Raw genomic sequence first — 24,345 nt, 5'->3', positions numbered from 1 at the left:
AATGGTTTCCCAGCTAACCATCGAACCCGCAATCGCAGGTTTAGGAGACCGATGCCTTATCCGTTAGGCCACGAGGGCTGCCTAGAAATTTAATACATTTTTTCATCTTTAAACAATTCTTTTTTCCTAATGCAAATTGATCAAAATAATCAGAATGGCTTCCCAGCTAACCCTCGAACCCGCAATCCCCGGTTTAGGAGACCGATGCCTTATCTGTTAGGCCACGAGATCTGCCTTCAAATTTAAAACATTTTTTCAACTCTAAGCATTCCTTTTTTTCTAATGCAAATTGATCAAAATAATCAGAATGGCTTCCTAGCTTACCCTCGAACCCGCAATCCCCGGTTTAGGAGACCGATGCCTTATCCGTTAGGCCACGAGGGCGGCCTCCGAATTTAAACAATTTTTTCATCTTTGGGCAATTCTTTTGTCCTAATGCAAATTGACCAAAAAAATCAGAATGGCTTCCCAGCTTACCCTCGAACCCGCAATCTCCGGTTTAGGAGACCGATGCCTTATCCGTTACCTCACGAGGGCTGCCATCAAATTTAAAACATTTTTTCATCTTTAAGCAATCTTTTTGTCCTAATGCAAATTGATCAAAATAATTAGAATATCTTCCCAGCTTACCCTCGGCGGGACTCGAACCCGCAATCCCCGGTTTAGGAGACCGATGCCTTATCCGTTAGGCCACGAGGGCGGCCTATGAATTTAAACAATTTTTTCATCTTTGAGCAATTTTTTGTCCTAATGCAAATTGACCAAAAAAATCAGAATGGCTTCCCAGCTAACCATCGAACCCGCAATCGCAGGTTTAGGAGACCGATGCCTTATGCGTTAGGCCACGAGGGCGGCCTACGAATTTAAACAATTTTTTCATCTTTGAGCAATTCTTTTGTGCTAATGCAAATTGACCAAAAAAATCAGAATGGCTTCCCAGCTTACCCTCGAACCCGCAATCCCCGGTTTAGGAGACCGATGCCTTATCTGTTAGGCCACGAGAGCTGCCTTCAAATTTAAAACATTTTTTCAACTCTAAGCATTCCTTTTTTTCTAATGCAAATTGATCAAAATAATCAGAATGGCTTCCCAGCTTACCCTCGAACCCTCAATCCCCGGTTTAGGAGACCGATGCCTTATCCCTTAGGCCATGAGGGCGGCCTTCGAATTTAAACAATTTTTTCATCTTTGAGCAATTCTTTTGTCCTAATGCAAATTGATCAAAATAATTAGAATATCTCCCCAGCTTACCCTCGGCGGGACTCGAACCCGCAATCCCCGGTTTAGGAGACCGATGCCTTATCCGTTAGGCCACGAGGGCGGACTACGAATTTAAACAATTTTTTCATCTTTGAGCAATTCTTTTGTCCTAATGCAAATTGACCAAAAAAATCAGAATGGTTTCCCAGCTAACCATCGAACCCGCAATCGCAGGTTTAGGAGACCGATGTCTTATCCGTTAGGCCACGAGGGCTGCCTAGAAATTTAATACATTTTTTCATCTTTAAACAATTCTTTTTTCCTAATGCAAATTGATCAAAATAATCAGAATGGCTTCCCAGCTAACCCTCGAACCCGCAATCCCCGGTTTAGGAGACCGATGCCTTATCTGTTAGGCCACGAGATCTGCCTTCAAATTTAAAACATTTTTTCAACTCTAAGCATTCCTTTTTTTCTAATGCAAATTGATCAAAATAATCAGAATGGCTTCCTAGCTTATCCTCGGCGGGACTCAAACCCGCAATCCCCGGTTTAGGAGACCGATGCCTTATCCGTGAGGCCACGAGGGCTGCCTTTTAATTTAAAACATTTTTTCATCTTTAAGCAATCCTTTTTTCCTAATGCAAATTGATCAAAATAATCAGAATGGCTTCCCAGCTTACCCTCGAACCCGCAATCCCCGGTTTAGGAGACCGATGCCTTATCTGTTAGGCCACGAGAGCTGCCTTCAAATTTAAAACATTTTTTCAACTCTAAGCATTCCTTTTTTTCTAATGCAAATTGATCAAAATAATCAGAATGGCTTCCCAGCTTACCCTCGAACCCGCAATCCCCGGTTTAGGAGACCGATGCCTTATCCGTCAGGCCACGAGGGCGGCCTCCGAATTTAAACAATTTTTTCATCTTTGAGCAATTCTTTTGTCCTAATGCAAATTGACCAAAAAAATCAGAATGGCTTCCCAGCTTACCCTCGAACCCGCAATCTCCGGTTTAGGAGACCGATGCCTTATCCGTTAGCTCACGAGGGCTGGCTTAAAATTTAAAACATTTTTTCATCTTTAAGCAATCTTTTTGTCCTAATGCAAATTGATCAAAATAATTAGAATATCTACCCAGCTTACCCTCGGCGGGACTCGAACCCGCAATCCCCGGTTTAGGAGACCGATGCCTTATCCGTTAGGCCACGATGGGGGCCTCCGAATTTAAACAATTTTTTCATCTTTGAGCAATTCTTTTGTCCTAATGCAAATTGATCAAAATAATTAGAATGGCTTCCCAGCTTACCCTCGAACCCGCAATCCCCGGTTTAGGAGACCGATGCCTTATCCCTTAGGCCATGAGGGCGGCCTTCGAATTTAAACAATTTTTTCATCTTTGAGCAATTCTTTTGTCCTAATGCAAATTGACCAAAAAAATCAGAATGGCTTCCCAGCTTACCCTCGAACCCGCAATCTCCGGTTTAGGAGACCGATGTCTTATCCGTTAGCTGACGAGGACTGCCTTCAAATTTAAAACATTTTTTCATCTTTAAGCAATCCTTTTGTCCTAATGCAAATTGATTAAAATAATCAGAATGACATCCCAGCTTATCCTCGGCGGGACTCAAACCCGCAATCCCCGGTTTAGGAGACCGATGCCTTATCTGTTAGGCCACGAGAGCTGCCTTCAAATTTAAAACATTTTTTCAACTCTAAGCATTCCTTTTTTTCTAATGCAAATTGATCAAAATAATCAGAATGGCTTCCCAGCTTACCCTCGAACCCGCAATCCCCGGTTTAGGAGACCGATGCCTTATCCGTTAGGCCACGAGGGCGGCCTCCGAATTTAAACAATTTTTTCATCTTTGAGCAATTCTTTTGTCCTAATGCAAATTGACCAAAAAAATCAGAATGGCTTCCCAGCTTACCCTCGAACCCGCAATCTCCGGTTTAGGAGACCGATGCCTTATCCGTTAGCTCACGAGGGCTGCCTTAAAATTTAAAACATTTTTTCATCTTTAAGCAATCTTTTTGTCCTAATGCAAATTGATCAAAATAATTAGAATATCTACCCAGCTTACCCTCGGCGGGACTCGAACCAGCAATCCCCGGATTAGGACACCGATGCCTTATCCGTTAGGCCACGAGGGCGGCCTCCGAATTTAAAACATTTTTTCAACTCTAAGCATTCCTTTTTTTCTAATGCAAATTGATCAAAATAATCAGAATGGCTTCCCAGCTTACCCTCGAACCCGCAATCCCCGGTTTAGGAGACCGATGCCTTATCCGTTAGGCCACGAGGGCGGCCTCCGAATTTAAACAATTTTTTCATCTTTGAGCAATTCTTTTGTCCTAATGCAAATTGACCAAAAAAATCAGAATGGCTTCCCAGCTTACCCTCGAACCCGCAATCTCCGGTTTAGGAGACCGATGCCTTATCCGTTAGCTGACGAGGGCTGCCTTCAAATTTAAAACATTTTTTCATCTTTAAGCAATCCTTTTGTCCTAATGCAAATTGATTATAATAATCAGAATGACATCCCAGCTTATCCTCGGCGGGACTCAAACCCGCAATCCCCGGTTTAGAAGACCGATGCCTTATCCGTGAGGCCACGAGGGCTGCCTTTTAATTTAAAACATTTTTTCATCTTTGAGCAATTCTTTTTTCCTAATGCAAATTGATCAAAATAATCAGAATGGCTTCCCAGCTTACCCTCGAACCCGCAATCCCCGGTTTAGGAGACCGATGCCTTATCTGTTAGGCCACGAGAGCTGCCTTCAAATTTAAAACATTTTTTCAACTCTAAGCATTCCTTTTTTTCTAATGCAAATTGATCAAAATAATCAGAATGGCTTCCCAGCTTACCCTCGAACCCGCAATCCCCGGTTTAGGAGACCGATGCCTTATCCGTTAGGCCACGAGGGCGGCCTCGGAATTTAAACAATTTTTTCATCTTTGAGCAATTCTTTTGTCCTAATGCAAATTGACCAAAAAAATCAGAATGGCTTCCCAGCTTACCCTCGAACCCGCAATCTCCGGTTTAGGAGACCGATGCCTTATCCGTTAGCTCACGAGGGCTGCCTTAAAATTTAAAACATTTTTTCATCTTTAAGCAATCTTTTTGTCCTAATGCAAATTGATCAAAATAATTAGAATATCTACCCAGCTTACCCTCGGCGGGACTCGAACCCGCAATCCCCGGATTAGGAGACCGATGCCTTATCCGTTAGGCTACGAGGGCGGCCTACGAATTTAAACAATTTTTTCATCTTTGAGCAATTCTTTTGTCCTAATGCAAATTGACCAAAAAAATCAGAATGGTTTCCCAGCTAACCATCGAACCCGCAATCGCAGGTTTAGGAGACCGATGCCTTATCCGTTAGGCCACGAACGCTGACTACAAATTCAAACATTTTTTCATCTTTAAGCAATCCTTTTTTCCAAATGCAAACTGATCAAAATGATCAGAATGGCTTCCCAGCTTACCCTCGAACCCGCAATCCCCGGTTTAGGAGACCGATGCCTTATCTGTTAGGCCACGAGGGCTGCCTTCAAGTTTAAAACATTGTTTCATCTTTAAGCAATCATTTTTTCCTAATGCAAACTGATCAAAATAATCAGAATGGCTTCCCAGCCCCCCTCGGCGGAACTCGAAAACGCAATCCCCGGTTTAGGAGACCAATGCCTTATCCGTTAGGCCAAGAGGGCTACCGTTTAATTTAAAACATTTTTTCATCCTTAAGCAATCCTTTTTTCCTAATGGAAATTGATCAAAAAAATCAGAATGGCTTCCCAGCTTACCCTCGGCGGGACTCGAACCCGCCGGTTTAGGAGACCGTTGCCTTATCCGTTAGGCCACGAGGGCTGCCTTCAAATTTAAAACATTTTTTCATCTTTAAGCATTCCTTTTTTCCTAATGCAAATTGATTAAAATGGCTTCCCAGTTTACCTTCGGCGGGACTCGAACACGCAATCACCGGTTTAGGAGACCGATGCCTTATCCGTTAGGCCACGAGGGCTACCGTTTAATTTAAAACATTTTTTCATCCTTAAGCAATCCTTTTTTCCTAATGCAAATTGATCAAAAAAATCAGAATGGCTTCCCAGCTTACCCTCGGCGGGACTCGAACCCGCCGGTTTAAGAGACCGTTGCCTTATCCGTTAGGCCACGAGGGCTGCCCTCAAATTTAAAACATTTTTTCATCTTTAAGCAATCTTTTTGTCCTAATGCAAATTGATCAAAATAATTAGAATATCTTCCCAGCTTACCCTCGGCGGGACTCGAACCCGCAATCCCCGGTTTAGGAGACCGATGCCTTATCCGTGAGGCCACGAGGGCTGCCTTTTAATTTAAAACATTTTTTCATCTTTAAGCAATCCTTTTTTCCTAATGCAAATTGATCAAAATAATCAGAATGGCTTCCCAGCTTACCCTCGAACCCGCAATCCCCGGTTTAGGAGACCGATGCCTTATCTGTTAGGCCACGAGAGCTGCCTTCAAATTTAAAACATTTTTTCAACTCTAAGCATTCCTTTTTTTCTAATGCAAATTGATCAGAATGGCTTCCCAGCTTACCCTCGAACCTTCAATCCCCGGTTTAGGAGACCGATGCCTAGGCCATGCCTTATCCCTTAGGCCATGAGGGCGGCCTTCGGATTTAAACAATTTTTTCATCTTTGAGCAATTCTTTTGTCCTAATGCAAATTGATCAAAATAATTAGAATATCTACCCAGCTTACCCTCGAACCCGCAATCCCCGGTTTAGGAGACCGATGCCTTATCCGTTAGGCCACGAGGGCGGACTACGAATTTAAACAATTTTTTCATCTTTGAGCAATTCTTTTGTCCTAATGCAAATTGACCAAAAAAATCAGAATGGTTTCCCAGCTAACCATCGAACCCGCAATCGCAGGTTTAGGAGACCGATGCCTTATCCGTTAGGCCACGAGGGCTGCCTAGAAATTTAATACATTTTTTCATCTTTAAACAATTATTTTTTCCTAATGCAAATTGATCAAAATAATCAGAATGGCTTCCCAGGTAACCCTCGAACCCGCAATCCCCGGTTTAGGAGACCGATGCCTTATCTGTTAGGCCACGAGAGCTGCTTTCAAATTTAAAACATTTTTTTAACTCTAAGCATTCCTTTTTTTCTAATGCAAATTGATCAAAATAATCAGAATGGCTTCCCAGCTTAACCTCGAACCCGCAATCCCCGGTTTAGGAGACCGATGCCTTATCCGTTAGGCCACGAGGGCGGCCTCCGAATTTAAACAATTTTTTCATCTTTGAGCAATTCTTTTGTCCTAATGCAAATTGACCAAAAAAATCAGAATGGCTTCCCAGCTTACCCTCGAACCCGCAATCTCCGGTTTAGGAGACCGATGCCTTATCCGTTACCTCACGAGGGCTGCCATCAAATTTAAAACATTTTTTCATCTTTAAGCAATCTTTTTGTCCTAATGCAAATTGATCAAAATAATTAGAATATCTTCCCAGCTTACCCTCGGCGGGACTCGAACCCGCAATCCCCGGTTTAGGAGACCGATGCCTTATCCGTTAGGCCACGAGGGCGGCCTTTTAATTTAAAACATTTTTTCATCTTTAAGCAATCCTTTTTTCCTAATGCAAATTGATCAAAATAATCAGAATGGCTTCCCAGCTTACCCTCGAACCCGCAATCCCCGGTTTAGGAGACCGATGCCTTATCTGTTAGGCCACGAGAGCTGCCTTCAAATTTAAAACATTTTTTCAACTCTAAGCATTCCTTTTTTTCTAATGCAAATTGATCAAAATAATCAGAATGGCTTCCCAGCTTACCCTCGAACCCTCAATCCCCGGTTTAGGAGACCGATGCCTTATCCCTTAGGCCATGAGGGCGGCCTTCGGATTTAAACAATTTTTTCATCTTTGAGCAATTCTTTTGTCCTAATGCAAATTGATCAAAATAATTAGAATATCTACCCAGCTTACCCTCGAACCCGCAATCCCCGGTTTAGGAGACCGATGCCTTATCCGTTAGGCCACGAGGGCGGACTACGAATTTAAACAATTTTTTCATCTTTGAGCAATTCTTTTGTCCTAATGCAAATTGACCAAAAAAATCAGAATGGTTTCCCAGCTAACCATCGAACCCGCAATCGCAGGTTTAGGAGACCGATGCCTTATCCGTTAGGCCACGAGGGCTGCCTAGAAATTTAATACATTTTTTCATCTTTAAACAATTATTTTTTCCTAATGCAAATTGATCAAAATAATCAGAATGGCTTCCCAGGTAACCCTCGAACCCGCAATCCCCGGTTTAGGAGACCGATGCCTTATCTGTTAGGCCACGAGAGCTGCTTTCAAATTTAAAACATTTTTTCAACGCTAAGCATTCCTTTTTTTCTAATGCAAATTGATCAAAATAATCAGAATGGCTTCCCAGCTTAACCTCGAACCCGCAATCCCCGGTTTAGGAGACCGATGCTTTATCCGTTAGGCCACGAGGGCGGCCTCCGAATTTAAACAATTTTTTCATCTTTGAGCAATTCTTTTGTCCTAATGCAAATTGACCAAAAAAATCAGAATGGCTTTCCAGCTTACCCTCGAACCCGCAATCTCCGGTTTAGGAGACCGATGCCTTATCCGTTACCTCACGAGGGCTGCCATCAAATTTAAAACATTTTTTCATCTTTAAGCAATCTTTTTGTCCTAATGCAAATTGATCAAAATAATTAGAATATCTTCCCAGCTTACCCTCGGCGGGACTCGAACCCGCAATCCCCGGTTTAGGAGACCGATGCCTTATCCGTTAGGCCACGAGGGCGGCCTATGAATTTAAACAATTTTTTCATCTTTGAGCAATTCTTTTGTCCTAATGCAAATTGACCAAAAAAATCAGAATGGCTTCCCAGCTAACCATCGAACCCGCAATCGCAGGTTTAGGAGACCGATGCCTTATGCGTTAGGCCACGAGGGCGGCCTACGAATTTAAACAATTTTTTCATCTTTGAGCAATTCTTTTGTCCTAATGCAAATTGACCAATAAAATTAGAATGGTTTCCCAGCTAACCATCGAACCCGCAATCGCAGGTTTAGGAGACCGATGCCTTATCCGTTAGGCCACGAGGGCTGCCTAGAAATTTAATACATTTTTTTAGCTTTAAGCAATTCTTTTTTCCTAATGCAAATTGATCAAAATAATCAGAATGGCTTCCCAGCTTACCCTCGATCCCGCAATCCCCGGTTTAGGAGACCGATGCCTTATCCGTTAGGCCACGAGGGCGGCCTCCGAATTTAAACAATTTTTTCATCTTTGAGCAATTCTTTTGTCCTAATGCAAATTGATCAAAATAATTAGAATGGCTTCCCAGCTTAACCTCGAACCCGCAATCCCCGGTTTAGGAGACCGATGCCTTATCCCTTAGGCCATGAGGGCGGCCTTCGAATTTAAACAATTTTTTCATCTTTGAGCAATTCTTTTGTCCTAATGCAAATTGACCAAAAAAATCAGAATGGCTTCCCAGCTTACCCTCGAACCCGCAATCTCCGGTTTAGGAGACCGATGCCTTATCCGTGAGGCCACGAGGGCTGCCTTTTAATTTAAAACATTTTTTCATCTTTAAGCAATCTTTTTGTCCTAATGCAAATTGATCAAAATAATTAGAATATCTACCCAGCTTACCCTCGGCGGGACTCGAACCCGCAATCCCCGGATTAGGAGACCGATGCCTTATGCGTTAGGCCACGAGGGCGGCCTACGAATTTAAACAATTTTTTCATCTTTGAGCAATTCTTTTGTCCTAATGCAAATTGACCAAAAAAATCAGAATGGCTTCCCAGCTTACCCTCGAACCCGCAATCTCCGGTTTAGGAGACTGATGCCTTATCCGTTACCTCACGAGGGCTGCCATCAAATTTAAAACATTTTTTCATCTTTAAGCAATCTTTTTGTCCTAATGCAAATTGATCAAAATAATTAGAATATCTTCCCAGCTTACCCTCGGCGGGACTCGAACCCGCAATCCCCGGTTTAGGAGACCGATGCCTTATCCGTTAGGCCACGAGGGCGGCCTTTTAATTTAAAACATTTTTTCATCTTTAAGCAATCCTTTTTTCCTAATGCAAATTGATCAAAATAATCAGAATGGCTTCCCAGCTTACCCTCGAACCCGCAATCCCCGGTTTAGGAGACCGATGCCTTATTTGTTAGGCCACGAGAGCTGCCTTCAAATTTAAAACATTTTTTCAACTCTAAGCATTCCTTTTTTTCTAATGCAAATTGATCAAAATAATCAGAATGGCTTCCCAGCTTACCCTCGAACCCTCAATCCCCGGTTTAGGAGACCGATGCCTTATCCCTTAGGCCATGAGGGCGGCCTTCGGATTTAAACAATTTTTTCATCTTTGAGCAATTCTTTTGTCCTAATGCAAATTGATCAAAATAATTAGAATATCTACCCAGCTTACCCTCGAACCCGCAATCCCCGGTTTAGGAGACCGATGCCTTATCCGTTAGGCCACGAGGGCGGACTACGAATTTAAACAATTTTTTCATCTTTGAGCAATTCTTTTGTCCTAATGCAAATTGACCAAAAAAATCAGAATGGTTTCCCAGCTAACCATCGAACCCGCAATCGCAGGTTTAGGAGACCGATGCCTTATCCGTTAGGCCACGAGGGCTGCCTAGAAATTTAATACATTTTTTCATCTTTAAACAATTATTTTTTCCTAATGCAAATTGATCAAAATAATCAGAATGGCTTCCCAGGTAACCCTCGAACCCGCAATCCCCGGTTTAGGAGACCGATGCCTTATCTGTTAGGCCACGAGAGCTGCTTTCAAATTTAAAACATTTTTTCAACTCTAAGCATTCCTTTTTTTCTAATGCAAATTGATCAAAATAATCAGAATGGCTTCCCAGCTTAACCTCGAACCCGCAATCCCCGGTTTAGGAGACCGATGCCTTATCCGTTAGGCCACGAGGGCGGCCTCCGAATTTAAACAATTTTTTCATCTTTGAGCAATTCTTTTGTCCTAATGGAAATTGACCAAAAAAATCAGAATGGCTTTCCAGCTTACCCTCGAACCCGCAATCTCCGGTTTAGGAGACCGATGCCTTATCCGTTACCTCACGAGGGCTGCCATCAAATTTAAAACATTTTTTCATCTTTAAGCAATCTTTTTGTCCTAATGCAAATTGATCAAAATAATTAGAATATCTTCCCAGCTTACCCTCGGCGGGACTCGAACCCGCAATCCCCGGTTTAGGAGACCGATGCCTTATGCGTTAGGCCACGAGGGCGGCCTACGATTTTAAACAATTTTTTCATCTTTGAGCAATTCTTTTGTCCTAATGCAAATTGACCAATAAAATCAGAATGGTTTCCCAGCTAACCATCGAACCCGCAATCGCAGGTTTAGGAGACCGATGCCTTATCCGTTAGGCCACGAGGGCTGCCTAGAAATTTAATACATTTTTTTAGCTTTAAGCAATTCTTTTTTCCTAATGCAAATTGATCAAAATAATCAGAATGGCTTCCCAGCTTACCCTCGATCCCGCAATCCCCGGTTTAGGAGACCGATGCCTTATTCGTTAGGCCACGAGGGCGGCCTCCGAATTTAAACAATTTTTTCATCTTTGAGCAATTCTTTTGTCCTAATGCAAATTGATCAAAATAATTAGAATGGCTTCCCAGCTTAACCTCGAACCCGCAATCCCCGGTTTAGGAGACCGATGCCTTATCCCTTAGGCCATGAGGGCGGCCTTCGAATTTAAACAATTTTTTCATCTTTGAGCAATTCTTTTGTCCTAATGCAAATTGACCAAAAAAATCAGAATGGCTTCCCCTCGAACCCGCAATCTCCGGTTTAGGAGACCGATGCCTTATCCGTGAGGCCACGAGGGCTGCCTTTTAATTTAAAACATTTTTTCATCTTTAAGCAATCTTTTTGTCCTAATGCAAATTGATCAAAATAATTAGAATATCTACCCAGCTTACCCTCGGCGGGACTCGAACCCGCAATCCCCGGATTAGGAGACCGATGCCTTATGCGTTAGGCCACGAGGGCGGCCTACGAATTTAAACAATTTTTTCATCTTTGAGCAATTCTTTTGTCCTAATGCAAATTGACCAAAAAAATCAGAATGGTTTCCCAGCTAACCATCGAACCCGCAATCGCAGGTTTAGGAGACCGATGCCTTATCCGTTAGGCCACGAGGGCTGCCTAGAAATTTAATACATTTTTTCATCTTTAAGCAATTCCTTTTTCCTAATGCAAATTGATAAATATAATCAGAATGGCTTCCCAGCTTACCCTCGAACCCGCAATCCCCGGTTTAGGAGACCGATGCCTTATCCGTTAGGCCACGAGTGCGGCCTCCGAATTTAAACAATTTTGTCATCTTTGAGCAATTCTTTTGTCCTAATGCAAATTGACCAAAAAAATCAGAATATCTTCCCAGCTTACCCTCGGCGGGACTCGAACCCGCAATCCCCGGTTTAGGAGACCGATGCCTTATCCGTGAGGCCACGAGGGCTGCCTTTTAATTTAAAACATTTTTTCATCTTTAAGCAATCCTTTTTTCCTAATGCAAATTGATCAAAATAATCAGAATGGCTTCCCAGCTTACCCTCGAACCCGCAATCCCCGGTTTAGGAGACCGATGCCTTATCTGTTAGGCCACGAGAGCTGCCTTCAAATTTAAAACATTTTTTCAACTCTAAGCATTCCTTTTTTTCTAATGCAAATTGATCAGAATGGCTTCCCAGCTTACCCTCGAACCTTCAATCCCCGGTTTAGGAGACCGATGCCTTATCCCTTAGGCCATGAGGGCGGCCTTCGGATTTAAACAATTTTTTCATCTTTGAGCAATTCTTTTGTCCTAATGCAAATTGATCAAAATAATTAGAATATCTACCCAGCTTACCCTCGAACCCGCAATCCCCGGTTTAGGAGACCGATGCCTTATCCGTTAGGCCACGAGGGCGGACTACGAATTTAAACAATTTTTTCATCTTTGAGCAATTCTTTTGTCCTAATGCAAATTGACCAAAAAAATCAGAATGGTTTCCCAGCTAACCATCGAACCCGCAATCGCAGGTTTAGGAGACCGATGCCTTATCCGTTAGGCCACGAGGGCTGCCTAGAAATTTAATACATTTTTTCATCTTTAAACAATTATTTTTTCCTAATGCAAATTGATCAAAATAATCAGAATGGCTTCCCAGGTAACCCTCGAACCCGCAATCCCCGGTTTAGGAGACCGATGCCTTATCTGTTAGGCCACGAGAGCTGCTTTCAAATTTAAAACATTTTTTTAACTCTAAGCATTCCTTTTTTTCTAATGCAAATTGATCAAAATAATCAGAATGGCTTCCCAGCTTAACCTCGAACCCGCAATCCCCGGTTTAGGAGACCGATGCCTTATCCGTTAGGCCACGAGGGCGGCCTCCGAATTTAAACAATTTTTTCATCTTTGAGCAATTCTTTTGTCCTAATGCAAATTGACCAAAAAAATCAGAATGGCTTCCCAGCTTACCCTCGAACCCGCAATCTCCGGTTTAGGAGACCGATGCCTTATCCGTTACCTCACGAGGGCTGCCATCAAATTTAAAACATTTTTTCATCTTTAAGCAATCTTTTTGTCCTAATGCAAATTGATCAAAATAATTAGAATATCTTCCCAGCTTACCCTCGGCGGGACTCGAACCCGCAATCCCCGGTTTAGGAGACCGATGCCTTATCCGTTAGGCCACGAGGGCGGCCTTTTAATTTAAAACATTTTTTCATCTTTAAGCAATCCTTTTTTCCTAATGCAAATTGATCAAAATAATCAGAATGGCTTCCCAGCTTACCCTCGAACCCGCAATCCCCGGTTTAGGAGACCGATGCCTTATCTGTTAGGCCACGAGAGCTGCCTTCAAATTTAAAACATTTTTTCAACTCTAAGCATTCCTTTTTTTCTAATGCAAATTGATCAAAATAATCAGAATGGCTTCCCAGCTTACCCTCGAACCCTCAATCCCCGGTTTAGGAGACCGATGCCTTATCCCTTAGGCCATGAGGGCGGCCTTCGGATTTAAACAATTTTTTCATCTTTGAGCAATTCTTTTGTCCTAATGCAAATTGATCAAAATAATTAGAATATCTACCCAGCTTACCCTCGAACCCGCAATCCCCGGTATAGGAGACCGATGCCTTATCCGTTAGGCCACGAGGGCGGACTACGAATTTAAACAATTTTTTCATCTTTGAGCAATTCTTTTGTCCTAATGCAAATTGACCAAAAAAATCAGAATGGTTTCCCAGCTAACCATCGAACCCGCAATCGCAGGTTTAGGAGACCGATGCCTTATCCGTTAGGCCACGAGGGCTGCCTAGAAATTTAATACATTTTTTCATCTTTAAACAATTATTTTTTCCTAATGCAAATTGATCAAAATAATCAGAATGGCTTCCCAGGTAACCCTCGAACCCGCAATCCCCGGTTTAGGAGACCGATGCCTTATCTGTTAGGCCACGAGAGCTGCTTTCAAATTTAAAACATTTTTTCAACGCTAAGCATTCCTTTTTTTCTAATGCAAATTGATCAAAATAATCAGAATGGCTTCCCAGCTTAACCTCGAACCCGCAATCCCCGGTTTAGGAGACCGATGCTTTATCCGTTAGGCCACGAGGGCGGCCTCCGAATTTAAACAATTTTTTCATCTTTGAGCAATTCTTTTGTCCTAATGCAAATTGACCAAAAAAATCAGAATGGCTTTCCAGCTTACCCTCGAACCCGCAATCTCCGGTTTAGGAGACCGATGCCTTATCCGTTACCTCACGAGGGCTGCCATCAAATTTAAAACATTTTTTCATCTTTAAGCAATCTTTTTGTCCTAATGCAAATTGATCAAAATAATTAGAATATCTTCCCAGCTTACCCTCGGCGGGACTCGAACCCGCAATCCCCGGTTTAGGAGACCGATGCCTTATCCGTTAGGCCACGAGGGCGGCCTATGAATTTAAACAATTTTTTCATCTTTGAGCAATTCTTTTGTCCTAATGCAAATTGACCAAAAAAATCAGAATGGCTTCCCAGCTAACCATCGAACCCGCAATCGCAGGTTTAGGAGACCGATGCCTTATGCGTTAGGCCACGAGGGCGGCCTACGAATTTAAACAATTTTTTCATCTTTGAGCAATTCTTTTGTCCTAATGCAAATTGACCAATAAAATTAGAATGGTTTCCCAGCTAACCATCGAACCCGCAATCGCAGGTTTAGGAGACCGATGCCTTATCCGTTAGGCCACGAGGGCTGCCTAGAAATTTAATACATTTTTTTAGCTTTAAGCAATTCTTTTTTCCTAATGCAAATTGATCAAAATAATCAGAATGGCTTCCCAGCTTACCCTCGATCCCGCAATCCCCGGTTTAGGAGACCGATGCCTTATCCGTTAGGCCACGAGGGCGGCCTCCGTATTTAAACAATTTTTTCATCTTTGAGCAATTCTTTTGTCCTAATGCAAATTGATCAAAATAATTAGAATGGCTTCCCAGCTTAACCTCGAACCCGCAATCCCCGGTTTAGGAGACCGATGCCTTATCCCTTAGGCCATGAGGGCGGCCTTCGAATTTAAACAATTTTTTCATCTTTGAGCAATTCTTTTGTCCTAATGCAAATTGACCAAAAAAATCAGAATGGCTTCCCAGCTTACCCTCGAACCCGCAATCTCCGGTTTAGGAGACCGATGCCTTATCCGTGAGGCCACGAGGGCTGCCTTTTAATTTAAAACATTTTTTCATCTTTAAGCAATCTTTTTGTCCTAATGCAAATTGATCAAAATAATTAGAATATCTACCCAGCTTACCCTCGGCGGGACTCGAACCCGCAATCCCCGGATTAGGAGACCGATGCCTTATGCGTTAGGCCACGAGGGCGGCCTACGAATTTAAAAAATTTTTTCATCTTTGAGCAATTCTTTTGTCCTAATGCAAATTGACCAAAAAAATCAGAATGGCTTCCCAGCTTACCCTCGAACCCGCAATCTCCGGTTTAGGAGACCGATGCCTTATCCGTTACCTCACGAGGGCTGCCATCAAATTTAAAACATTTTTTCATCTTTAAGCAATCTTTTTGTCCTAATGCAAATTGATCAAAATAATTAGAATATCTTCCCAGCTTACCCTCGGCGGGACTCGAACCCGCAATCCCCGGTTTAGGAGACCGATGCCTTATCCGTTAGGCCACGAGGGCGGCCTTTTAATTTAAAACATTTTTTCATCTTTAAGCAATCCTTTTTTCCTAATGCAAATTGATCAAAATAATCAGAATGGCTTCCCAGCTTACCCTCGAACCCGCAATCCCCGGTTTAGGAGACCGATGCCTTATTTGTTAGGCCACGAGAGCTGCCTTCAAATTTAAAACATTTTTTCAACTCTAAGCATTCCTTTTTTTCTAATGCAAATTGATCAAAATAATCAGAATGGCTTCCCAGCTTACCCTCGAACCCTCAATCCCCGGTTTAGGAGACCGATGCCTTATCCCTTAGGCCATGAGGGCGGCCTTCGGATTTAAACAATTTTTTCATCTTTGAGCAATTCTTTTGTCCTAATGCAAATTGATCAAAATAATTAGAATATCTACCCAGCTTACCCTCGAACCCGCAATCCCCGGTTTAGGAGACCGATGCCTTATCCGTTAGGCCACGAGGGCGGACTACGAATTTAAACAATTTTTTCATCTTTGAGCAATTCTTTTGTCCTAATGCAAATTGACCAAAAAAATCAGAACGGTTTCCCAGCTAACCATCGAACCCGCAATCGCAGGTTTAGGAGACCGATGCCTTATCCGTTAGGCCACGAGGGCTGCCTAGAAATTTAATACATTTTTTCATCTTTAAACAATTATTTTTTCCTAATGCAAATTGATCAAAATAATCAGAATGGCTTCCCAGGTAACCCTCGAACCCGCAATCCCCGGTTTAGGAGACCGATGCCTTATCTGTTAGGCCACGAGAGCTGCTTTCAAATTTAAAACATTTTTTCAACTCTAAGCATTCCTTTTTTTCTAATGCAAATTGATCAAAATAATCAGAATGGCTTCCCAGCTTAACCTCGAACCCGCAATCCCCGGTTTAGGAGACCGATGCCTTATCCGTTAGGCCACGAGGGCGGCCTCCGAAATTAAACAATTTTTTCATCTTTGAGCAATTCTTTTGTCCTAATGGAAATTGACCAAAAAAATCAGAATGGCTTTCCAGCTTACCCTCGAACCCGCAATCTCCGGTTTAGGAGACCGATGCCTTATCCGTTACCTCACGAGGGCTGCCATCAAATTTAAAACATTTTTTCATCTTTAAGCAATCTTTTTGTCCTAATGCAAATTGATCAAAATAATTAGAATATCTTCCCAGCTTACCCTCGGCGGGACTCGAACCCGCAATCCCCGGTTTAGGAGACCGATGCCTTATGCGTTAGGCCACGAGGGCGGCCTACGATTTTAAACAATTTTTTCATCTTTGAGCAATTCTTTTGTCCTAATGCAAATTGACCAATAAAATCAGAATGGTTTCCCAGCTAACCATCGAACCCGCAATCGCAGGTTTAGGAGACCGATGCCTTATCCGTTAGGCCACGAGGGCTGCCTAGAAATTTAATACATTTTTTTAGCTTTAAGCAATTCTTTTTTCCTAATGCAAATTGATCAAAATAATCAGAATGGCTTCCCAGCTTACCCTCGATCCCGCAATCCCCGGTTTAGGAGACCGATGCCTTATTCGTTAGGCCACGAGGGCGGCCTCCGAATTTAAACAATTTTTTCATCTTTGAGCAATTCTTTTGTCCTAATGCAAATTGATCAAAATAATTAGAATGGCTTCCCAGCTTAACCTCGAACCCGCAATCCCCGGTTTAGGAGACCGATGCCTTATCCCTTAGGCCATGAGGGCGGCCTTCGAATTTAAACAATTTTTTCATCTTTGAGCAATTCTTTTGTCCTAATGCAAATTGACCAAAAAAATCAGAATGGCTTCCCCTCGAACCCGCAATCTCCGGTTTAGGAGACCGATGCCTTATCCGTGAGGCCACGAGGGCTGCCTTTTAATTTAAAACATTTTTTCATCTTTAAGCAATCTTTTTGTCCTAATGCAAATTGATCAAAATAATTAGAATATCTACCCAGCTTACCCTCGGCGGGACTCGAACCCGCAATCCCCGGATTAGGAGACCGATGCCTTATGCGTTAGGCCACGAGGGCGGCCTACGAATTTAAACAATTTTTTCATCTTTGAGCAATTCTTTTGTCCTAATGCAAATTGACCAAAAAAATCAGAATGGTTTCCCAGCTAACCATCGAACCCGCAATCGCAGGTTTAGGAGACCGATGCCTTATCCGTTAGGCCACGAGGGCTGCCTAGAAATTTAATACATTTTTTCATCTTTAAGCAATTCCTTTTTCCTAATGCAAATTGATAAAAATAATCAGAATGGCTTCCCAGCTTACCCTCGAACCCGCAATCCCCGGTTTAGGAGACCGATGCCTTATCCGTTAGGCCACGAGTGCGGCCTCCGAATTTAAACAATTTTGTCATCTTTGAGCAATTCTTTTGTCCTAATGCAAATTGACCAAAAAAATCAGAATGGCTTCCCAGCTTACCCTCGAACCCGCAATCTCCGGTTTAGGAGACCGATGCCTTATCCGCTAGCTCACGAGGGCTGCCTTCAAATTTAAAACATTTTTTCATCTTTAAGCAATCTTTTTGTCCTAATGCAAATTGATCAAAATAATTAGAATATCTTCCCAGCTTACCCTCGGCGGGACTCGAACCCGCAATCCCCGGTTTAGGAGACCGATGCCTTATCCGTGAGGCCACGAGGGCTGCCTTTTAATTTAAAACATTTTTTCATCTTTAAGCAATCCTTTTTTCCTAATGCAAATTGATCAAAATAATCAGAATGGCTTCCCAGCTTACCCTCGAACCCTCAATCCCCGGTTTAGGAGACCGATGCCTTATCCCTTAGGCCATGAGGGCGGCCTTCGAATTTAAACAATTTTTTCATCTTTGAGCAATTCTTTTGTCCTAATGCAAATTGATCAAAATAATTAGAATATCTACCCAGCTTACCCTCGAACCCGCAATCCCCGGTTTAGGAGACCGATGCCTTATCCGTTAGGCCACGAGGGCGGACTACGAATTTAAACAATTTTTTCATCTTTGAGCAATTCTTTTGTCCTAATGCAAATTGACCAAAAAAATCAGAATGGTTTCCCAGCTAACCATCGAACCCGCAATCGCAGGTTTAGGAGACCGATGCCTTATCCGTTAGGCCACGAGGGCTGCCTAGAAATTTAATACATTTTTTCATCTTTAAACAATTATTTTTTCCTAATGCAAATTGATCAAAATAATCAGAATGGCTTCCCAGGTAACCCTCGAACCCGCAATCCCCGGTTTAGGAGACCGATGCCTTATCTGTTAGGCCACGAGAGCTGCCTTCAAATTTAAAACATTTTTTCAACTCTAAGCATTCCTTTTTTTCTAATGCAAATTGATCAAAATAATCAGAATGGCTTCCCAGCTTACCCTCGAACCCGCAATCCCCGGTTTAGGAGACCGATGCCTTATCCGTTAGGCCACGAGGGCGGCCTCGGAATTTAAACAATTTTTTCATCTTTGAGCAATTCTTTTGTCCTAATGCAAATTGACCAAAAAAATCAGAATGAATTCCCAGCTTACCCTCGAACCCGCAATCTCCGGTTTAGGAGACCGATGCCTTATTTGTTACCTCACGAGGGCTGCCTTCACATTTAAAACATTTTTTCATCTTTAAGCAATCTTTTTGTCCTAATGCAAATTGATCAAAATAATTAGAATATCTTCCCAGCTTACCCTCGGCGGGACTCGAACCCGCAATCCCCGGTTTAGGAGACCGATGCCTTATCCGTTAGGCCACGAGGGCGGCCTATGAATTTAAACAATTTTTTCATCTTTGAGCAATTCTTTTGTCCTAATGCAAATTGACCAAAAAAATCAGAATGGCTTCCCAGCTAACCATCGAACCCGCAATCGCAGGTTTAGGAGACCGATGCCTTATGCGTTAGGCCACGAGGGCGGCCTACGAATTTAAACAATTTTTTCATCTTTGAGCAATTCTTTTGTCCTAATCCAAATTGACCAAAAAAATCAGAATGGCATCCCAGCTTACCCTCGAACCCGCAATCCCCGGTTTAGGAGACCGATGCCTTATCTGTTAGGCCACGAGGGCTGCCTTCAAATTTAAAACATTTTTTCAACTTTAAGCATTCCTTTTTTTCTAATGCAAATTGAGCAAAATAATCAGAATGGCTTCCCAGCTTACCCTCGGACCCGCAATCTCTGGTTTAGGAGACCGATGGGTTATCCGTTAGGCCACGAGGGCGGCCTCCGAATTTAAACAATTTTTTTATCTTTGAGCAATTCTTTTGTCCTAATGCAAATTGACCAAAAAAATCAGAATGGCTTCCCAGCTTACCCTCGAACCCGCAATCTCCGGTTTAGGAGACCGATGCCTTATCCGTTAGCTGACGAGGGCTGCCTTCAAATTTAAAACATTTTTTCATCTTTAAGCAATCCTTTTGTCCTAATGCAAATTGATTAAAATAATCAGAATGACATCCCAGCTTATCCTCGGCGGGACTCAAACCCGCAATCCCCGGTTTAGGAGACCGATGCCTTATCCGTGAGGCCACGAGGGCTGCCTTTTAATTTAAAACATTTTTTCAACTTTAAGCATTCCTTTTTTTCTAATGCAAATTGATCAAAATAATCAGAATGGCTTCCCAGCTTACCCTCGGACACGCAATCCCCGGTTTAGGAGACCGATGCCTTATCCGTTAGGCCACGAGGGCGGCGTTCGAATTTAAAACATTTTTTCATCTTTAAGCAATCCTTTTGTCCTAATGCAAATTGATTAAAATAATCAGAATGACATCCCAACTTATCCTCGGCGGGACTCAAACCCGCAATCCCCGGTTTAGGAGACCGATGCCTTATCCGTGAGGCCACGAGGGCTGCCTTTTAATTTAAAACATTTTTTCATCTTTAAGCAATCCTTTTTTCCTAATGCAAATTGATCAAAATAATCAGAATGGCTTCCCAGCGTACCCTTGAACCCGCAATCCCCGGTTTAGGAGACCGATGCCTTATCTGTTAGGCCACGAGAGCTGCCTTCAAATTTAAAACATTTTTTCATCTTTGAGCAATTCTTTTGTCCTAATGCAAATTGACCAAAAAAATCAGAATGGCTTCCCAGCTTACCCTCGAACCCGCAATCTCCGGTTTAGGAGACCGATGCCTTATCCGTTAGCTCACGAGGGGTGCTTTAAAATTTAAAACATTTTTTCATCTTTAAGCAATCTTTTTGTCCTAATGCAAATTGATCAAAATAATTAGAATATCTACCCAGCTTACCCTCGGCGGGACTCGAACCCGCAATCCCCGGTTTAGGAGACCGATGCCTTATCCGTTAGGCCACGAGGGCTGCCTACGAATTTAAACAATTTTTTCATCTTTGAGCAATTCTTTTGTCCTAATGCAAATTGACCAAAAAAATCAGAATGGTTTCCCAGCTAACCATCGAACCCGCAATCGCAGGTTTAGGAGACCGATGCCTTATCCGTTAGGCCACGAGGGCTGCCTAGAAATTTAATACATTTTTTCATCTTTAAGCAATTCTTTTTTCCTAATGCAAATTGTTCAAAATAATCAGAATGGCTTCCCAGCTTACCCTCGAACCCGCAATCCCCGGTTTAGGAGACCGATGCCTTATCTGTTACGCCACGAGGGCTGCCTTCAAATTTAAAACATTTTTTCAACTTTAAGCATTCCTTTTTTTCTAATGCAAATTCATCAAAATAATCAGAATGGCTTCCCAGCTTACCCTCGGACCCGCAATCCCCGGTTTAGGAGACCGATGGGTTATCCGTTAGGCCACGAGGGCGGCCTCCGAATTTAAACAATTTTTTTATCTTTGAGCAATTCTTTTGTCCTAATGCAAATTGACCAAAAAAATCAGAATGGTTTCCCAGCTAACCATCGAACCCGCAATCGCAGGTTTAGGAGACCGATGCCTTATCCGTTAGGCCACGAGGGCTGCCTAGAAATTTAATACATTTTTTCATCTTTAAGCAATTCTTTTTTCCTAATGCAAATTGATCAAAATAATCAGAATGGCTTCCCAGCTTACCCTCGAACCCGCAATCCCCGGTTTAGGAGAGCGATGCCTTATCTGTTAGGCCACGAGGGCTGCCTTCAAATTTAAAACATTTTTTCAACTTTAAGCATTCCTTTTTTTCTAATGCAAATTGATCAAAATAATCAGAATGGCTTCCCAGCTTACCCTCGGACCCGCAATCTCCGGTTTAGGAGACCGATGGGTTATCCGTTAGGCCACGAGGGCGGCCTCCGAATTTAAACAATTTTTTTATCTTTGAGCAATTCTTTTGTCCTAATGCAAATTGACCAAAAAAATCAGAATGGCTTCCCAGCTTACCCTCGAACCCGCAATCTCCGGTTTAGGAGACCGATGCCTTATCCGTTAGCTGACGAGGGCTGCCTTCAAATTTAAAACATTTTTTCATCTTTAAGCAATCCTTTTGTCCTAATGCAAATTGATTAAAATAATCAGAATGACATCCCAGCTTATCCTCGGCGGGACTCAAACCCGCAATCCCCGGTTTAGGAGACCGATGCCTTATCCGTGAGGCCACGAGGGCTGCCTTTTAATTTAAAACATTTTTTCAACTTTAAGCATTCCTTTTTTTCTAATGCAAATTGATCAAAATAATCAGAATGGCTTCCCAGCTTACCCTCGGACACGCAATCCCCGGTTTAGGAGACCGATGCCTTATCCGTTAGGCCACGATGGCGGCGTTCGAATTTAAAACATTTTTTCATCTTTAAGCAATCCTTTTGTCCTAATGCAAAAGGATTAAAATAATCATAATGACATCCCAGCTTATCATCGGCGGGACTCAAACCCGCAATCCCCGGTTTAGGAGACCGATGCCTTATCCGTGAGGCCACGAGGGCTGCCTTTTAATTTAAAACATTTTTTCAACTTTAAGCAATCCTTTTTTCCTAATGCAAATTGATCAAAATAATTAGAATCGCTTCCCAGCTTACCCTCGGACCCGCAATCCCCGGTTTAGGAGACCGATGCCTTATCCGTTAGGCCACGAGGGCGGCGTTCGAATTTAAAACATTTTTTCATCTTTAAGCAATCCTTTTGTCCTAATGCAAATTGATTAAAATAATCAGAATGACATCCCAACTTATCCTCGGCGGGACTCAAACCCGCAATCCCCGGTTTAGGAGACCGATGCCTTATCCGTGAGGCCACGAGGGCTGCCTTTTAATTTAAAACATTTTTTCATCTTTAAGCAATCCTTTTTTCCTAATGCAAATTGATCAAAATAATCAGAATGGCTTCCCAGCTTAACCTCGAACCCGCAATCTCCGGTTTAGGAGACCGATGCCTTATCCGTTAGCTCACGAGGGGTGCCTTAAAATTTAAAACATTTTTTCATCTTTAAGCAATCTTTTTGTCCTAATGCAAATTGATCAAAATAATTAGAATATCTACCCAGCTTACCCTCGGCGGGACTCGAACCCGCAATCCCCGGTTTAGGAGACCGATGCCTTATCCGTTAGGCCACGAGGGCTGCCTACGAATTTAAACAATTTTTTCATCTTTGAGCAATTCTTTTGTCCTAATGCAAATTGACCAAAAAAATCAGAATGGTTTCCCAGCTAACCATCGAACCCGCAATCGCAGGTTTAGGAGACCGATGCCTTATCCGTTAGGCCACGAGGGCTGCCTAGAAATTTAATACATTTTTTCATCTTTAAGCAATTCTTTTTTCCTAATGCAAATTGTTCAAAATAATCAGAATGGCTTCCCAGCTTACCCTCGAACCCGCAATCCCCGGTTTAGGAGACCGATGCCTTATCTGTTAGGCCACGAGGGCTGCCTTCAAATTTAAACATTTTTTCAACTTTAAGCATTCCTTTTTTTCTAATGCAAATTCATCAAAATAATCAGAATGGCTTCCCAGCTTACCCTCGGACCCGCAATCCCCGGTTTAGGAGACCGATGGGTTATCCGTTAGGCCACGAGGGCGGCCTCCGAATTTAAACAATTTTTTTATCTTTGAGCAATTCTTTTGTCCTAATGCAAATTGACCAAAAAAATCAGAATGGCTTCCCAGCTTACCCTCGAACCCGCAATCTCCGGTTTAGGAGACCGATGCCTTATCCGTTAGCTGACGAGGGCTGCCTTCAAATTTAAAACATTTTTTCATCTTTAAGCAATCCTTTTGTCCTAATGCAAATTGATTAAAATAATCAGAATGACATCCCAGCTTATCCTCGGCGGGACTCAAACCCGCAATCCCCGGTTTAGGAGACCGATGCCTTATCCGTGAGGCCACGAGGGCTGCCTTTTAATTTAAAACATTTTTTCAACTTTAAGCATTCCTTTTTTTCTAATGCAAATTGATCAAAATAATCAGAATGGCTTCCCAGCTTACCCTCGGACACGCAATCCCCGGTTTAGGAGACCGATGCCTTATCCGTTAGGCCACGAGGGCGGCGTTCGAATTTAAAACATTTTTTCATCTTTGAGCAATCCTTTTGTCCTAATGCAAAAGGATTAAAATAATCATAATGACATCCCAGCTTATCATCGGCGGGACTCAAACCCGCAATCCCCGGTTTAGGAGACCGATGCCTTATCCGTGAGGCCACGAGGGCTGCCTTTTAATTTAAAACATTTTTTCATCTTTAAGCAATCCTTTTTTCCTAATGCAAATTGATCAAAATAATTAGAATGGCTTCCCAGCTTACCCTCGGACCCGCAATCCCCGGTTTAGGAGACCGATGCCTTATCCGTTAGGCCACGAGGGCGGCGTTCGAATTTAAAACATTTTTTCATCTTTAAGCAATCCTTTTGTCCTAATGCAAATTGATTAAAATAATCAGAATGACATCCCAGCTTATCCTCGGCGGGACTCAAACCCGCAATCCCCGGTTTAGGAGACCGATGCCTTATCCGTGAGGCCACGAGGGCTGCCTTTTAATTTAAAACATTTTTTCATCTTTAAGCAATCCTTTTTTCCTAATGCAAATTGATCAAA

The 24,345-nt window shown here is 42.5% G+C and overlaps 1 protein-coding gene and 22 non-coding genes across 23 annotated transcripts in view; 1 reads left to right on the top strand and 22 right to left on the bottom strand.

Moving 5' to 3' along the window:
- Positions 1-24,345, top strand: part of LOC149063392 (vesicle-associated membrane protein 3-like) — a 211,252-nt gene that overhangs the window by 70,564 nt on the left and 116,343 nt on the right. The gene's annotated exons all lie outside the window — the stretch shown is intronic.
- On the bottom strand, positions 628-700 carry TRNAR-CCU (transfer RNA arginine (anticodon CCU)). The gene has a single exon. It is a non-coding gene; the product is annotated as a tRNA-Arg (tRNA).
- Positions 1,249-1,321, bottom strand: TRNAR-CCU (transfer RNA arginine (anticodon CCU)). The gene has a single exon. It is a non-coding gene; the product is annotated as a tRNA-Arg (tRNA).
- On the bottom strand, positions 2,340-2,415 carry TRNAR-CCU (transfer RNA arginine (anticodon CCU)). Its single transcript has one exon. It is a non-coding gene; the product is annotated as a tRNA-Arg (tRNA).
- Positions 4,369-4,441, bottom strand: TRNAR-CCU (transfer RNA arginine (anticodon CCU)). The gene has a single exon. It is a non-coding gene; the product is annotated as a tRNA-Arg (tRNA).
- Positions 5,467-5,539, bottom strand: TRNAR-CCU (transfer RNA arginine (anticodon CCU)). The gene has a single exon. It is a non-coding gene; the product is annotated as a tRNA-Arg (tRNA).
- On the bottom strand, positions 6,703-6,775 carry TRNAR-CCU (transfer RNA arginine (anticodon CCU)). Its single transcript has one exon. It is a non-coding gene; the product is annotated as a tRNA-Arg (tRNA).
- TRNAR-CCU (transfer RNA arginine (anticodon CCU)) lies at positions 7,937-8,009 on the bottom strand. Its single transcript has one exon. It is a non-coding gene; the product is annotated as a tRNA-Arg (tRNA).
- TRNAR-CCU (transfer RNA arginine (anticodon CCU)) lies at positions 8,865-8,937 on the bottom strand. The gene has a single exon. It is a non-coding gene; the product is annotated as a tRNA-Arg (tRNA).
- TRNAR-CCU (transfer RNA arginine (anticodon CCU)) lies at positions 9,181-9,253 on the bottom strand. Its single transcript has one exon. It is a non-coding gene; the product is annotated as a tRNA-Arg (tRNA).
- TRNAR-CCU (transfer RNA arginine (anticodon CCU)) lies at positions 10,415-10,487 on the bottom strand. The gene has a single exon. It is a non-coding gene; the product is annotated as a tRNA-Arg (tRNA).
- TRNAR-CCU (transfer RNA arginine (anticodon CCU)) lies at positions 11,182-11,254 on the bottom strand. The gene has a single exon. It is a non-coding gene; the product is annotated as a tRNA-Arg (tRNA).
- Positions 11,651-11,723, bottom strand: TRNAR-CCU (transfer RNA arginine (anticodon CCU)). The gene has a single exon. It is a non-coding gene; the product is annotated as a tRNA-Arg (tRNA).
- TRNAR-CCU (transfer RNA arginine (anticodon CCU)) lies at positions 12,876-12,948 on the bottom strand. Its single transcript has one exon. It is a non-coding gene; the product is annotated as a tRNA-Arg (tRNA).
- Positions 14,110-14,182, bottom strand: TRNAR-CCU (transfer RNA arginine (anticodon CCU)). The gene has a single exon. It is a non-coding gene; the product is annotated as a tRNA-Arg (tRNA).
- TRNAR-CCU (transfer RNA arginine (anticodon CCU)) lies at positions 15,038-15,110 on the bottom strand. The gene has a single exon. It is a non-coding gene; the product is annotated as a tRNA-Arg (tRNA).
- TRNAR-CCU (transfer RNA arginine (anticodon CCU)) lies at positions 15,354-15,426 on the bottom strand. The gene has a single exon. It is a non-coding gene; the product is annotated as a tRNA-Arg (tRNA).
- Positions 16,588-16,660, bottom strand: TRNAR-CCU (transfer RNA arginine (anticodon CCU)). Its single transcript has one exon. It is a non-coding gene; the product is annotated as a tRNA-Arg (tRNA).
- Positions 17,355-17,427, bottom strand: TRNAR-CCU (transfer RNA arginine (anticodon CCU)). The gene has a single exon. It is a non-coding gene; the product is annotated as a tRNA-Arg (tRNA).
- On the bottom strand, positions 17,977-18,049 carry TRNAR-CCU (transfer RNA arginine (anticodon CCU)). The gene has a single exon. It is a non-coding gene; the product is annotated as a tRNA-Arg (tRNA).
- Positions 19,058-19,130, bottom strand: TRNAR-CCU (transfer RNA arginine (anticodon CCU)). Its single transcript has one exon. It is a non-coding gene; the product is annotated as a tRNA-Arg (tRNA).
- On the bottom strand, positions 20,618-20,690 carry TRNAR-CCU (transfer RNA arginine (anticodon CCU)). The gene has a single exon. It is a non-coding gene; the product is annotated as a tRNA-Arg (tRNA).
- TRNAR-CCU (transfer RNA arginine (anticodon CCU)) lies at positions 22,800-22,872 on the bottom strand. Its single transcript has one exon. It is a non-coding gene; the product is annotated as a tRNA-Arg (tRNA).

Source organism: Pholcus phalangioides, unplaced genomic scaffold (assembly GCF_987345545.1).
Source record: "Pholcus phalangioides strain wild (caught in Gottingen) unplaced genomic scaffold, Ppha-v1.0 ptg000172l_1, whole genome shotgun sequence".
Taxonomy (NCBI): domain Eukaryota; kingdom Metazoa; phylum Arthropoda; class Arachnida; order Araneae; family Pholcidae; genus Pholcus; species Pholcus phalangioides.
Note: the sequence above shows the minus strand (reverse complement) of the source record. Positions and strands in the feature narration are given on the sequence as shown.